The 7,500-nt window shown below is 45.6% G+C and overlaps 1 long non-coding RNA gene across 1 annotated transcript; it reads right to left on the bottom strand.

Moving 5' to 3' along the window:
• Positions 1 to 2,294: 2,294 nt before the first annotated feature.
• LOC310772385 lies at positions 2,295 to 5,455 on the bottom strand. Its single transcript, XR_014552494.1, has 3 exons — positions 5,403 to 5,455; positions 2,517 to 2,628; positions 2,295 to 2,409 (listed from the first exon to the last, which is right to left on the bottom strand). It is a non-coding gene; the product is annotated as an uncharacterized lncRNA (long non-coding RNA).
• Between the last annotated feature and the right edge of the window lie 2,045 nt (positions 5,456 to 7,500).

Genomic DNA, 7,500 nt, shown 5'->3' with positions numbered 1-7,500 from the left:
GGCAATCAACTATAACTCACTGAGAAACTTTTATCACATCGCAAAGAGGGAAATAAATTGAGAACACTTGTGGGACAATGGACATAGGCTATTTACCTTCATAACGAAGGGTCGGCACCACAGACGATCTGTCAATAAGCTCTCTCTGTCCTCGCAGGAGTGAGTACACTCTATTACGCATGGAGATAATTACAGCATATTGCATGCCTCGGTGAGGCAACCTCACGCAAACAACCATTGTGAGACGGGAATCTGATTGGTTTTGATTGACGTATGCCAGCCTTGCCCGGTCACGCCTGTGAATAATTCTGGTAGTTAAGACCGCCCAAATCCCGTTTGCGCGGGCATTTTGGGGGGTTACATGCTGCCACTCCGACGTGCTGCCACTCCGACGTTCTGCCACTCCGAAATATCGGCACTCAGAAAGGGTTCTATATTCCCCGTTTTTCACTAACCTCTCCCAGCCCCCACGCCAAACCTAACCTCCCCCCATGCCTAAACCTAACCTCCCCCAGACCCTAACCTCTCCCACCCCCACGCCTAAACCTAAGGTCGGCATTGCGGCTTCTAAGGTGAACGACCGCCAGTCCGAATACTGGAAGTTAACGTTCGGAAGTGGCAGAGCTTCGGAAAGGCAGACAGTTACCATTTTGGGGCGCAGATGATTTTTGGCAGAATTGTTTCCGCATGCCCGCCGAGAATTGCATCCCCAACATATTTCGGGGCTGTTTTAACTTAGAAATCAGGGAGGTCACGTCTACCAGACAATTATATCACTTTGAAACAGTAAAATTTCTGTATAAATCATTACCAGTAGCTCCCGTGAGGTGGGGATGTTTTTTTTTTGCTGCTCGGTGGGGGAGGCAAGGCGGAACGCTATCGCCCGTGCCTTAATGCACGCGCAAACAGTGCGCAAAGCGCTATTTAGGGATAGCGCCTGTCGGAAGATAGAGGCCCACGTGTTTACTTTAGTTCTTAACGGCGGAGGAATGGAACTGTTAACATCGGTAGTGGGCCATGGGATTCTGACTATACGTCAAACTAGGATGAGAATGAGAACGTGCTGGGTGTGAAGAGACAGTAGTCTGCTTGCTACTGAAACACACAGGCCACATCTTCTTTCTGGATGGACAGATTTGTCACCGCAAATTAGAGGCATTTTCTATTTTATTTTTAAATGGCGTTGACATTCCAAAACAACAGAAATCTATCCTTTCTGATGGATCGGTGTGGCTGCAGTTAATTCCTTCCAGAGTCATGTTCACAGCACACAGAACACAACACAGCGTATAGCCTAATATATTTACATAATCTTTCAGTCATTTTCTATAGGATAACCACTGTGTGTGCGCGTTTTCTTCCCCAGCGGCAGCATGGTCTGGGGGAGAAACGCGAAACCGAAAGTAGACCAAGATGCGTGTTGCATCTCAAATATCCAAATATTCACTGTTGATTACCACCGAATATCCGGAGCCCAAATGTTTTTATTCGGGCCAGCCCTGGAATTAGATGACTATGAGCAGACAAATAAATGAGCATATACTGTACTTCCTGCTTAATATTTCCTCCTACTGGGCGTCCGGGTAGTGTAGCGGTAGATTCCCTGCCTACCAAGATGAGGGTCGCAGGTCCGTGCCCCCGTGTTACCACCGGCTTGGTCGGGCGTCTATACAGACACGATTGGCTGTGTTTGCGGGCGGGAAGCCAGATTAAGGGCATGAGTCCTGGTCGCTGTACGACCGCCTCCTCTGGTCAGTCAGGGCGCCTGTTCGGGGCGGAAGGGGACTGTGGGAATAGCGTGATCCTCCCACATGCTACGTCCAGCCACTGAAGCTCCCCGCTATCAGGTGAAAAGCAGCTGGCAAATGTGATCGACAGAGGGGGTGGAGCAGCGAGCGGGGCAGCAGAGGGAAATTGGCCAAGTACAATTGGGGGAAATGAGAAAAAATAATAATATAAAAAGGGATAACCCACCTACTGATGTTGACAAGTCCGTTAGTGGCGTGTGCTTTCCGTTGAGGCTGAGTGAGGTCAGTCAGACTGAGGATGATCTGATGTTCAGTGAAGATGAGGTTGGAGCAAACACACCAGCGGGCACATCTAGAAACACACACCCACACCAACAATTACTCCCAACAGCTTTTAGAAGCACCTGAAGAGTATGGCAACTGTATCACATTTGAAATATTCCATGATTAAGATAAGACATGGGGAGCTGTGCAAATAAAAACAGACATCCAGAGCAGGACTCTACCTTAGTCTCTTCCTATTTCAGCCCTACTTGGGGAAAGTCTGCTGAGAGTGGGCAGGATGCTCTACACAGGGCAGCGCTGAGCAGCGGCTGATTGGCTGGTATCCCAGCAGAGGGTGGGTGGCTGGTACAGGCCCTTGACAGGTGACACGACCGCTCTGGGAATCACAAACAGGAACATATTATATATACTGTATTCCAACCACATGCAAGCACCAGGTCCCTCAGCTTTTTTTAAAAATAAAATACAGTTGTACTGTCATACCTCTGGGCAGCTGTATCTGTTGTCGATGGAGTGATGTTGAGTTTCTACGAGGAGTAGATGGGTAGTGACGATGCAGCGCACACAGAGCAGCCTCTGGACACACTGCCTTAAGCTGGACAACAAAGTCAGATAAGATTGCAGTGAGAAAACTTCATTTTCTATCTGTAGTACTCATGAGTGTAATTTTTTTTCAGCATCTTCTGGAGAATCTCTTTTTGTGGATTTTTCTCACATTTTCTCCCCAAATGTACTTGGCCAATTCCCCGTTATAACGGTCGTTGCGCCAGCCAGAGGGGTTTCACCAGCAGGACGTAGCGCATGGGAGGATCATGCCATTCCCCCCAGTGCCCATTCCCCGAAACAGGTGGCCCGGCCAACCAGATGAGGCGCTAGTGCAGCGACCAGGACTCATACCCTACCGGCTTCCCACCCGCAGACACGGCCAATCTTTAGGAATGTCTGACCAAGCCAGAGGTACCTCTGGCAGGAGTTGAACCTGGGACTCCGCGGTGGTAGGCAAGTGCTTTTACCTCTACACCAGTGGTTCCCACCCACCGGGCCCCAGTCCATAAAGCATTTGCTGCCACGCCGCGGGGAAGCTAATATGATTCTGCAGGGAGAAAGAGAGTGAGATAGCTCTCTCTACACACACACTTGCATTAAGAGAGCGTCCATGAAATTGAGAGTTTACAGTCTATTATTTCACTTGTAATTCACTATTCCAGTGTGTCAGAATTTTACATACACTAAGAAGCTGACTGTCCCCTAGCCCCATAACGTGACGCTGCTACTGTACTCCGATAATATTCTCGTACAGCAGTCATCGTCACACAGCGTTCGAATCCTCAATAGGTGGAAAACGCTGTTAAAAAAGCTCTCCTACCCGTATCCCACCTCCGATTGCAGATCCGAAGATATGATAGTCCGCCTAGTGAAGCCAGTAATTTAGCCGACGCTGTTAAAATGATACTGCTTGCGTGAAACAACCGTTTAGAAGCAGTCTTTGTACAGCCTGCGCTGAATTTACAGCAGGGTGTGTTTGATCTCACTATCATGGTGCACCGCTTGCACATGGCGAGCAAACAACACATGCAGTCACACGGAGACGGCGTCTGTCAGTGATCATCGCAAATCCAGCGCACCTGGGAAGCAAAACATGTCATGAAATAGGTTCCTGTCGGCACTAGGAAGCTTCTCCTGTCCTCAATACGGCACAGGCTGTGCAAGGACTGCTTCTAAATGGGTGTTTCACGCAAGCAGTATCATTTTAACAGCGCCGGTTAAATTACTGGCTTCACTAGGCGGACTATCATATCTTCGGATCTGCAATCGGAGGTCGGATACGGGTAGGAGAGCTTTTTTAACAGCGTTTTCAGCGGGGACCGCCTTCCATTCCGAAACACCATCGTTCCGACACACCCCCACTCAGAAACCCCCCCATTCCGAAATTGAAATTGATTTAACCCCCCCACTCCGAAATTGATTTTCAAGTCCATATTTCTCCGAGTTTCCTGCATTCCTGCAGCTTGAAATAAATGTTTCAACTCATTGTTTTTTTTATTATATGTCACTGTCTTCATACAATTTCGCTATAGCAGTAAACACGAGCCTGCTGCATTCAGATAGATACAGGAATGTGAACGTTGGATACATCCTAAAATCAGCTGTGGATCACAGACATGTTTGCACTCTGTGTTGTTCAGAATCGTGCGAGCCGCTGCTCAGGGACTGGGCACAGCTGTCCTGCTTGCTTTCTCCCCCACTCCGCAAAGAAATAGGCTACACCTTGACAACGCACACTCTAGTTAACCGCGTATCGGGCCCGGAGCAGTGTTTTTATTTTTATTTTTTGGCACACAGACTTTCCACTCTGCTGGTCTAAATAGCCTACCAGGTGTGGTCTTGCGCATTCCTGGCTCGCAGTTTTCTGCAGGTGCACAGAGATATCTCTCTACAATCACTAAACATTGTTAATTTATGTTGTCTTGCCATACAGTTTGTTAAATTTGTCAAATGCGTAATCTGAGAGCGCAAGGATCTGTTCCACAGCAGCATATTCAACTGATTATTTTTACGCCGACAGGATCTAATCATAAATGATGTTTTCTACACATCTAAAGGTGAGCTACACACGCCCACATTCATACCCTGACAAGTGTTTGAAAAAAATTAATTGTAACTTTGAGTCAAATGCTCACAGTTGAATAAGGTTCATTGAGTCATATTAGCAAGATGTGGACGTTCTTATTTGTGAATGCCAGTCGGGTTGAACTGATTTTGTTTTATGAAAATCTGAGGAAATTTAGCTTCCCCATTCCCGATGGTCTAGCGCCGCCTATGCATATTTTCAATAAAAAACAATGAGTTGCAGTGTTTGATGCAGGAAACTGAGAAATATGGACTTGAAAATCAATTTCGGAGTGGGGGGGTTTCGAAATGGAGGGGATGTCCCCATTTGGAATAGGGGTGCCTTTAAAAAAATGGGAAAACCCCTCCATTACGAAGAATGGAGGTCGATCTTCGGAGTGGGGGGGTTTCGAAAAGGCAGGGTGTAACGGTTTTCTACCTAGTGAGGATTCAAAGGCTGTGTGACGATGACTGCTGTACGAGAATATTATCGGAGTACAGTTACTGTAGCAGTGTCACATTATGGGGGGCTAACTGTCCCCATGTCCTCACTGCCTACTGCCCAGGTGGGTTCATCAAAAAGGAGTTTGTGTGGAATTTGCAGTTCTCACTCTGCTCCCCGGGGGATGAATCCCCTGCAATATATATATAAGAAAATAATATCTGTTCTGTGATAAACCATGACAAAATAGACAGGTTAACATGACCATTTACTATTTTAGGGTGTGTGAGGAAGAACAGTAACCTTATTCCTCTTACCTTCTGTCGTTGCCTTTCATGATCACCCCTTCAAGACAGACAAAATCCTCCCGACATGACTGCCTATATTGTGAACAGGAGAGAGTTGTAACTAGCATCGAGTTAGCAGCTAACGTTATACAGTACTTGATTGTCTCTGGCTGCTAGCTAGCTAAGCAGACTGACTCCCCACACTAACGTCAGCTAGCATTGTTTTGTAGCATACTGTTCACCCTTTGAGTAAATGTAATTCACAAATAAGTCTAAAACGATTCAACTGTTACCGTAACATAACGTTACATCAGTCTCACAGACTAACCTAGCGTTAACTAACGCTGGTAACGTTGTGTAAAGCAGTCTATACAGAGAATAAGCGCTAACGCAAGCTAATCTGCTTTAGCGTTAGCTAACGTATGCTAGCTAATAGAAAAAGGCACATAATGTTGCGTTTCGGGGTACACCAAAATACTTTGGTACCGTCTGCTTATACAAGACATACAGTTTTAACTAGTTTTGTCAATATTACCGTATCCCAGGCGGCAGGATGCCCGCTCGAATTTCAAACGAAACATGTTGGCTGGCCCTGATCACTTCCGGAAGTACCTTCTTCTTCTTCTTCTGATGTTTAATGGCGGTTGGCAAACAGCATTTTGTGCAATACCGCCACCTTCTGAATTTGAGCAGTTACACAATATTATTCACAGTGTGGGAAAAACAAAAACGATGTCCACCCAAAGTGCTCAAAAACATAATAGTGTCTCTTCTTCTTCTTCTTCTTCTTCTTCTTCTTCTTCTTCTTCTTCTTCTTCTTCTTCTTCTTCTTCTTCTTCTTCTTCTTCTTCTTCTTCTTCTTCTTTTTCTTCTTCTTCTTCTTCTTTGCGTTTATAGGCAGAACCGGGAGTACCTCGCTTTCATGTCTTAAAAAAAAATTGTATGGGCTATTAATAACTTCACTACTTATTTTATTGTTTACCCTTGTTTTATTTGCTTAGTGGTATCTATTTTATCTGAGAACTGAATACAGTAGGCTAAATGGAGCTGATACTTGAATTTGATCACTGAGTCTGAGACACATGATTGTGTTTGTGCAGGGCAGGCTAATTTTGATCTTACTGATCTTATTTGAAGAGCTGAATATTTCAGACAAATAGGGATCAGTGCTGAGAGAGAGAAAAAGTAAATTTTAAGATCCTAAATGTCAATGTCACCTTGCTACCTTCTCACACGGATAGACAGACAGGCAGGCGGACAGACGGACGGACGGACGGACGGACGGAGACAGACAGACAGACAGACAGACAGACAGACAGACATGTTATTTTAATGTGAGCCAGCTAGCTTTACAAACATTCTCAGAATTAGTGTTTGGGAAGTATAATTAGTTACTTATTATTGATTATTCATTTAAAAAGTAATACAATTACTTTACTTATTACTTGGTTTCAAAAGTACTTGTTACGTCAACAATCAGCCAAACGTCATACATTTTATTTATTTGCCTATATAGGACAAAAACTAATCATGATCTGGCAACACTAGTCTTGCAAAGCCAGACCTATCTCCACTTTTCATTTCAACACTATGCCAGCACTGGAGAAAGTAATGCAGTAACTTGAAATTACTTGGATTACTAACTGTAATATAATTTCAATCATGAGAGGCCAGTCGGTAGGATTTAACAAACTTTATTTAGCAATCGGCATGCATGGCAAATACTTTGGCGCATGACTCCATTAGCCAGTGGCGCTGCTCTTGAGGCAAGAGGAGGGCATCTGCTTAGGCTAGGAGATCCCCCCCCCGTGGGGGATCAGGAGTCACGACTCGTTGGTGGCGGACTGGGGAGGTGGGTGGGGCAAAACAACGCTCCGGAGGAGGGCTCAAGGGAGATGGACTGCTGTGAAGCTGCTGCTGTTATGATCGGCCAGAGAGAGAGAGGTGACGTAGAACCCTTGCTATATATATGAGAATTAACTGACGTCATATCTGACGTCATTACGGACGTCATACTAAGACTTTGACTGACCACGTCATACTAGAACTTGATTGACGTCAGGGGTGATCGGATTAGATTATGCACGAATGGCCTTCTGCTTGAACTATGGTCTAGAGACCTCACTAC

The sequence above is a fragment of the Poromitra crassiceps genome (assembly GCF_964638095.1).
Source record: "Poromitra crassiceps genome assembly, chromosome: 2".
Classification (NCBI taxonomy): domain Eukaryota; kingdom Metazoa; phylum Chordata; class Actinopteri; order Beryciformes; family Melamphaidae; genus Poromitra; species Poromitra crassiceps.
Note: the sequence above shows the minus strand (reverse complement) of the source record. Positions and strands in the feature narration are given on the sequence as shown.